Below are 7,559 nucleotides of genomic sequence, written 5' to 3'. Positions count from 1 at the left end.
CTGATATTATAGAATACCATGTTCACTTTTTTGTGCACAATTTTACATTACTGAACATTCAAAATATGGTACAAAGGTTTCACGATTTTTGAAAAGATTTCAATATATGACTGAATACTGATGCAGCTTCTTTCAGACTGTGCTCAACTATAGATAAATGCGTGATCTGAGGAAGTTATTAATATAAACACCTGAAAGTTCATTAGAATACAACATTAACAACAGAGTTGTTAGCATTCTTTCCTGGGACACACCTGTAGTTAGTTTTACATATTTCAATGACTCTCACCTGAGCTAATTTTCTGTGTCCTACCTGCCATAAAATACCCAATCCAGTCATAAATTTGGCTCAGTTCCTCACATGTTCATGCTTTGATATTGAGCTTAGACGTGGTGTTGAGTCAAACATTTCTCAGAAATTGAGAAATACTGCCAATAACATTGCCTTTTATTGTTCCATTGTTGTTTTACAATTGCGAGCCGGTATCTACTACTTCACTACAGCTAACACTGTCTTAAGTTACGTTGTCATGCGTCCAAGAGAGGAGCAAATACATACAATGAAGAGCGTGCTAAGAAAAAAAAAATTACGATCCGTGCACGAAAGTGACCCAGATTACGAGCTAACAGCACAATCTCACAATGAGGCAGTTGTCTACGAGGTAGTTAGCAATCTAATAAGCAGTTGGCTGGGATCTGACACATCTGCGCTCTTCGCTTCTACGTGGCAACAGAGTGGTATAATGAAAGTTTATTTTATTATTGTTGAAGTAAACAGTGATTAGCTCCTATAATGTAGTTTTACTGTATTGTTTCTTTTTAATGAAATTAAAATCAAACTGTGATATTGTCCACACATGTTTACCTTGATAACATAAAGACAGCTATTCTTAACATGTGTACAAAGTATACCGCGCGCCCACTTGTGTTACAGAAAACGACATACCCTTTCTAAGGGCAATATTAGTTACAGAAAGTGTCGAAGGGTAAGCCATATTTCGTTGGTAGTGCATCAACTTGTACGATGAAATGGATGAAGGTCGTCTAGCATGGAATACATAGTATTTGCAAACGTTGCGTGCCTCAGCGATACAGATGGCCGTACCGTAGGTGCAACCACAACGGAGGGGTATCTGTTGAGAGGCCAGACAAACGTGTGGTTCCTGAAGAGGGGCAGCACCCTTTTCAGTAGATGCAGGGGCAACAGTCTGGATAATTGACTGATCTGGCCTTGTAACATTAACCAAAACGGCCTTGCTGTGCTGGTACTGCGAACGGCTGAAAACAAGGGAAAACTACAGCCGTAATTTTCCCCGAGGGCATGCAGCTTTACTGTATGATTAAATGATGATGGCGTCGTCTTGGGTAAAATATTCCGGAGGTAAAATAGTCCCCCATTCGGATCTCCGGACGGGGACTACGCAAGAGGACGTCGTTATCAGGAGAAAGAGATCTGGCGTTCTACGGACCGGAGCGTGGAATGTCAGATCCCTTAATCGGGCAAGTAGGTTAGAAAATTTAAAAAGGAAAATGGATAGGTTGAAGTTAGATATAGTGGGAATTAGTGAAGTTCGGTGGCAGGAGGAACAAGACTTTTGGTCAGGTGATTACAGGGTTATAAATACAAAATCAAATAGGGGTAATGCAGGAGTAGGTTTAATAATGAATAAAAAAATAGGAGTGCGGGTAAGCTACTACAAACAGCATAGTGAACGCATTATTGTGGCCAAGATAGACACAAAGCCCATGCCTACTACAGTAGTACAAGTTTATATGCCAACTAGCTCTGCAGATGATGAAGAAATTGATGAAATGTATGACGAGATAAAAGAAATTATTGAGGTAGTGAAGGGAGACGAAAATTTAATAGTCATGGGTGACTGGAATTCGTCAGTAGGAAAAGGGAGAGAAGGAAACATAGTAGGTGAATATGGATTGGGGGGAAGAAATGAAAGAGGAAGCCGCCTAGTAGAATTTTGCATAGAGCATAACTTAATCATAGCTAACACTTGGTTCAAGAATCATGAAAGAAGGTTGTATACCTGGAAGAATCCTGGAGATACTAAAAGGTATCAGATAGATTACATAATGGTAAGACAGAGATTTAGGAACCAGGTTTTAAATTGTAAGACATTTCCAGGGGCAGATGTGGATTCTGACCACAATCTATTGGTTATGAACTGCAGATTGAAACTGAAGAAACTGCAAAAAGGCGGGAATTTAAGGAGATGGGACCTGGATAAACTGAAAGAACCAGAGGTTGTAGAGAGTTTCAGGGAGAGCATAAGGGAACAATTGACAGGAATGGGGGAAAGAAATACAGTAGAAGAAGAATGGGTAGCTTTGAGGGATGAAGTAGTGAAAGCAGCAGAGGATCAAGTAGGTAAAAAGACGAGGGCTGATAGAAACCCTTGGGTAACAGAAGAAATATTGAATTTAACTGACGAAAGGAGAAAATATAAAAATGCAGTAAATGAAGCAGGCAAAAAGGAACACAAACGTCTCAAAAATGAGATCAACAGGAAGTGCAAAATGGCTAAGCAGGGATTGCTAGAGGACAAATGTAAGGATGTGGAGGCTTGTCTCACTAGGGGTAAGATAGATACTGCCTACAGGAAAATTAAAGAGACCTTTGGAGAGAAGAGAACCACTTGTATGAATATCAAGAGCTCAGATGGCAACCCAGTTCTAAGCAAAGAAGGGAAGGCAGAAAGGTGGAAGGAGTATATAGAGGGTTTATACAAGGGCGATGTACTTGAGGACAATATTATGGAAATGGAAGAGGATGTAGATGAAGAAGAAATGGGAGATAAGATACTGCGTGAAGAGTTTGACAGAGCACTGAAAGACCTGAGTCGAAACAAGGCCCCGGGAGTAGACAACATTCCATTAGAACTACTGATGGCCTTGGGAGAGCCAGTCATGACAAAACTCTACCATCTGGTGAGCAAGATGTATGAGACAGGCGAAATACCCACAGACTTCAAGAAGAATATAATAATTCCAATCCCAAAGAAAGCAGGTGTTGACAGATGTGAAAATTACCGAACTATCAGTTTAATAAGTCACAGCTGCAAAATACTAACGCGAATTCTTTACAGACGAATGGAAAAACTGGTAGAAGCGGACCTCGGGGCAGATCAGTTTGGATTCCGTAGAAATGTTGGAACACGTGAGGCAATACTAACCTTACGACTTATCTTAGAAGAAAGATTAAGAAAAGGCAAACCTACGTTTCTAGCATTTGTAGACTTAGAGAAAGCTTTTGACAACGTTAACTGGAATATTCTCTTTCAAATTCTGAAGGTGGCAGGGGTAAAATACAGGGAGCGAAAGGCTATTTACAATTTGTACAGTAACCAGATGGCAGTTATAAGAGTCGAGGGGCACGAAAGGTAAGCAGTGGTTGGGAAAGGATTGAGACAGGGTTGTAGCCTCTCCCCGATGTTATTAAATCTGTATATTGAGCAAGCAGTAAAGGAAACAAAAGAAAAATTCGGAGTAGGTATTAAAATTCATGGAGAAGAAGTAAAAACTTTGAGGTTCGCCGATGACATTGTAATTCTGTCAGAGGCAGCAAAGGACTTGGAAGAGCAGTTGAACGGAATGGACAGTGTCTTGAAAGGAGGATATAAGATGAACATCAACAAAAGCAAAACGAGGATAATGGAATGTAGTCAAATTAATTCGGGTGATGCTGAGGGGATTAGATTAGGAAATGAGACACTTAAAGTAGTAAAGGAGTTTTGCTATTTAGGGAGTAAAATAACTGATGATGGTCGAAGTAGAGAGGATATAAAATGTAGACTGGCAATGGCAAGGAAATCGTTTCTGAAGAAGAGAAATTTGTTAACATCGAGTATAGATTTAAGTGTCAGGAAGTCGTTTCTGAAAGTATTTGTATGGAGTGTAGCCATGTATGGAAGTGAAACATGGACGATAACCAGTTTGGACAAGAAGAGAATAGAGGCTTTCGAAATGTGGTGCTACAGAAGAATGCTGAAGATAAGGTGGGTAGATCACGTAACTAATGAGGAGGTATTGAATAGGATTGGGGAGAAGAGAAGTTTGTGGCACAACTTGACTAGAAGAAGGGATCGGTTGGTAGGACATGTTTTGAGGCATCAAGGGATCACAAATTTAGCATTGGAGGGCAGCGTGGAGGGTAAAAATCGTAGAGGGAGACCAAGAGATCAATACACTAAGCAGATTCAGAAGGATGTACGTTGCGGTAGGGACTGGGAGATGAAGAGGCTTGCACAGGATAGGGTAGCATGGAGAGCTCCATCAAACCAGTCTCAGGACTGAAGACCACAACAACAACAACAATCTGATTTCACTTAGTAATCATTATTGATGTTTAGTATAACAATAATGTAGCAGCAGAATGTTACGTATAGTATTCACAACATTTCCTAGATGGCAACTGTGGTTTCAGGTCGCAGTGTCACACTCAAGTCGGCAGTGCGCATCAGTACGACAAGTGCCAGCGAGGTCATTGAAATCCGCTTCAACCTAAGGGAGAGGCTGAAGAAACCACGCCGTATCTCTCTCAGGACGGCAGCACCATTTGACGGATGTCAGTATAGAGCCGAGCATGGAAGCGCTCTGCCCAGTTCCTGACCTAGCTGAAGCAGTCACCATCATAGAGTACGACTAAAGAGTTATTCAAATCTAAGACGGAAATGTACTTTTGCAAATTTTGAACATTTTACTTCAAGAGAACAATTTGTTAACTAGTGCAACAAATAATGCTTTAATACCCAACGGCGATTTCAAATTATCAAGCCCTTCTGTGGCAAAGGATTATATCAGGCTAAGCCCTTCTGTGGCAAAGGATTATATCAGGCTGATTAAGTCTTTATAGCATTCATGTAATAAAGTGAACTAATATTTCATATGCTGTCGTACAGGTGGTCCATATCCCCTAGTAGCCAAAGAACCCACAGCTATGGCCAGAAGATTGTAGATTCGTCCGGTCATAACAGCAACACATTTAAATGTCAGTAGAATATTTGATTCTAGGTGTATGATCCTGTTGTACCTTGGAACATTTCTTCACACTCTGATAAATCTTACTGGTAAAAAGTTGTAATTTCAGAAAAAAAGGCTGCAACACACAAAAACGTGAATGCTACCATTTCAAAATAAAATATATTTAACTTCTATCGCAAAGCGGGCTAGAGGCGAAAATCTGAAAAGTGATACACTACACAAAACTTTGCCCTATAGTCCACCTATGAGTGCGTTTTCCATCATCAGTCAGTTTTCCACCATTTCACAGTTAATTTATTTTTGTGCCAAGATACCCTTTCTGCCGTCACAATCGCCAGTTTCCACGAGTTATGAAAGTAGGCTGTGTACTCGTATATTCACAGTTTGTGTGTTTTGTGTTTCTGAGACGCAGGTAACAAAGGTTTTTTTAAGGAGTGTGAAAAACTACTTAAAAATACATTAAGATTGGCTGCTGTATCGGATCGGTAGTTGGTTAATGCTGCATACAGATTGAACTGCGACGTAGCTTACACCACTGTTTCTCAAACCAGTACACTGTGATCGGCGACTTACGCAAATTATGATACACGAAAACTGAGATTCCTTATCTATTAAACAAATCTGAAACCTATCCAGTGCGATATAAATTTATGCATTTTGTATGGACATTGTTGAGGTCAGCGTCTGAACTACAAATCTATAATAATTTTCAATTCTTCTGGCACTTTTTTTCTATAGTAGTATTGATCAGCACGACGTCTTCCATGACCCTACAGCCAACGTCAGCTACTTTACATTTACATATGTGTATTAATCTAATCTGTGATGAGAACTATACGCTGGGTGTGTCAGCGAGGTTATGTGTCGTAATGAAACTCTGTGCAGAAAGACTCATTTATTTTAGGATGTACCTTACCTGACTTGTATGTTAAATCGTTTCATTAACGTATTTACTTGCATTACTTCCAGTACGTGTCTAATAAAAAAACGAAAAATGTAGTACATCCGCAGACATGGTCTATTTTTTCGGAAGTGCAAATAGTGTCTTCGTAGTTCACGCAAGTGGAACAACGTAAGGACTGTATCTGCGTTCATGATGCCCATGGTATGCAGAAAGCACAGGTCCATTTTGCTGACAAAAAACCATACTGCTGGTGAACTGTCACACTACAGCACTGACAGTATCTAAATGAGTTTTCATTACAGTTTCCGCGGTGTACCCCTCGGTGACTACTAAACAGCAATGGGAAAAGATGTGCCTCCAGTCGAACACACAAGAAATTGAGTATTTTGTGGCTACACATTTAATTATTTATTTCAAGTTTCTGCTAACAGTAACTTTTTATTTTATGCGTAATCCAACACAATGCAACGCGTTCGAACATGTTTTGTTCATCTACAAGCGTTTGTACATACATACATACACACATACATACATCGAGAAATGTTACTTAAAAATAAACAGTCTTAAACTAGATTAATCTAGAACATTTTTTTACTGTAGCTGCTGGTGTGGCATTTGGGGGGAAGGAGGGGGGAGTATATATCTAGAAATCGAACTCAGTGATGTCTTCTGCTGGTTTTCTTCTTTGTTGTTGACTACGTATATCTTGTGTTGTGTGTATAACATCGAAACAATTTGTGCAGTGGCAATCAGTGACAAAATATAATGAGCAATAGTGTAATGTAAATCAACAGCTCCGCCACTACACCAGTGATGCAAGTGAAGCAGCAAGATGATGTAACTGCTGTGATATACATAGGCAACAACAAAAAAAACCAGCAGAGGACATCACTGACTTCGATTTCTAGATATACACTGCCCCCCTCCTTCCTCCCCCCCCCCCCCGCCCCCCAAATGCCACTCGAGCAGTTACAGTAAAAAACAAAGTGTTATAGATTAATCTAGTTTAAGACTATTTTTAAGTAACATTTCTCATTGTATGTACGTATGTACAAACGCTTGAAGATGAACAAAACATGTTCGAAACGCGTTGCATTACGTTAGATTAAGCAGAAAATAAAAAGTGACTGGTAGCAGAAACTTAAAATAAATAATTTTCCCACACAGTCATGGTTTACAAACATAGCCATTATGGCTGAAAATAAATACACATTTAATGTTTTTAAAAGGATCGTTGCGTGATAATGGCGGGGTTGATTTAGATCGCACAATGATGACAACGATTACTCCACCCTCCAGGAATTGGGAAGTAGCTGCTGACATGTGATGTCAACATCTGAGTGTGTATCACTGTCAGAAGAACGAGTGTGTGTGAGGACGCTGGCGAGAAGCGACGAGCGCAGATGACGTCGAGGTGGCGCGCCTGCACACCTAACTCGATCTGTGTCTGCTATTCACGTCCGCCTTTTGAATGGAGCGAATGTTCGCTGCAGTCAGGTTTCCTGCAATTCTGCCGGCTAATTATCACTGGCTGAATGGCAATCATGAATGCTTCCGCTGCCGAAAATAGCTGCTTCTGGAGCCCCGCACTGCAGCGCACAGTGTGATTTAGTTCCGCCTGGTCTACGTCTGGCGTCCATCTCGCTGAGGAGCCGAATGA

This window comes from Schistocerca americana, chromosome 7 (assembly GCF_021461395.2).
Source record: "Schistocerca americana isolate TAMUIC-IGC-003095 chromosome 7, iqSchAmer2.1, whole genome shotgun sequence".
Classification (NCBI taxonomy): Eukaryota; Metazoa; Arthropoda; class Insecta; order Orthoptera; family Acrididae; genus Schistocerca; species Schistocerca americana.
The sequence above is the reverse complement of the archived record's forward strand: the minus strand, read 5'-3'. Positions refer to the sequence as shown.